Source organism: Octodon degus, unplaced genomic scaffold (genome assembly GCF_000260255.1).
Source record: "Octodon degus isolate 3935 unplaced genomic scaffold, OctDeg1.0 scaffold00241, whole genome shotgun sequence".
Taxonomy (NCBI): Eukaryota; Metazoa; Chordata; class Mammalia; order Rodentia; family Octodontidae; genus Octodon; species Octodon degus.
In genome coordinates, this window is record NW_004524817.1 from 352,533 (window position 1) to 352,807 (window position 275).

The following is a 275-nucleotide window of genomic DNA, read 5'->3' on the forward strand; positions in this document are numbered from 1 at the left end:
TAAGGCGTGACTGTCCTGGTCTGGAACTGAATGTAGCACCATCACCACAAGTGTGGCCAGCATCAGGGCAACTGGACCTTTTTCTCCCCATAGCTGCTTCCCCTATGTCACTCTACAGTATAATTATATTTGTACTTTTTAAAATAAATAAATTTAAAGAATGTTATAATTTCTCATAAGTAGGTTGAAGGACTTATGATTGCGACCCTAGTTCACATGGGGGAACCAGGTTCACCATTGTTAAGTGGTTTGCTGAGAGACACGAGACCAAAGAG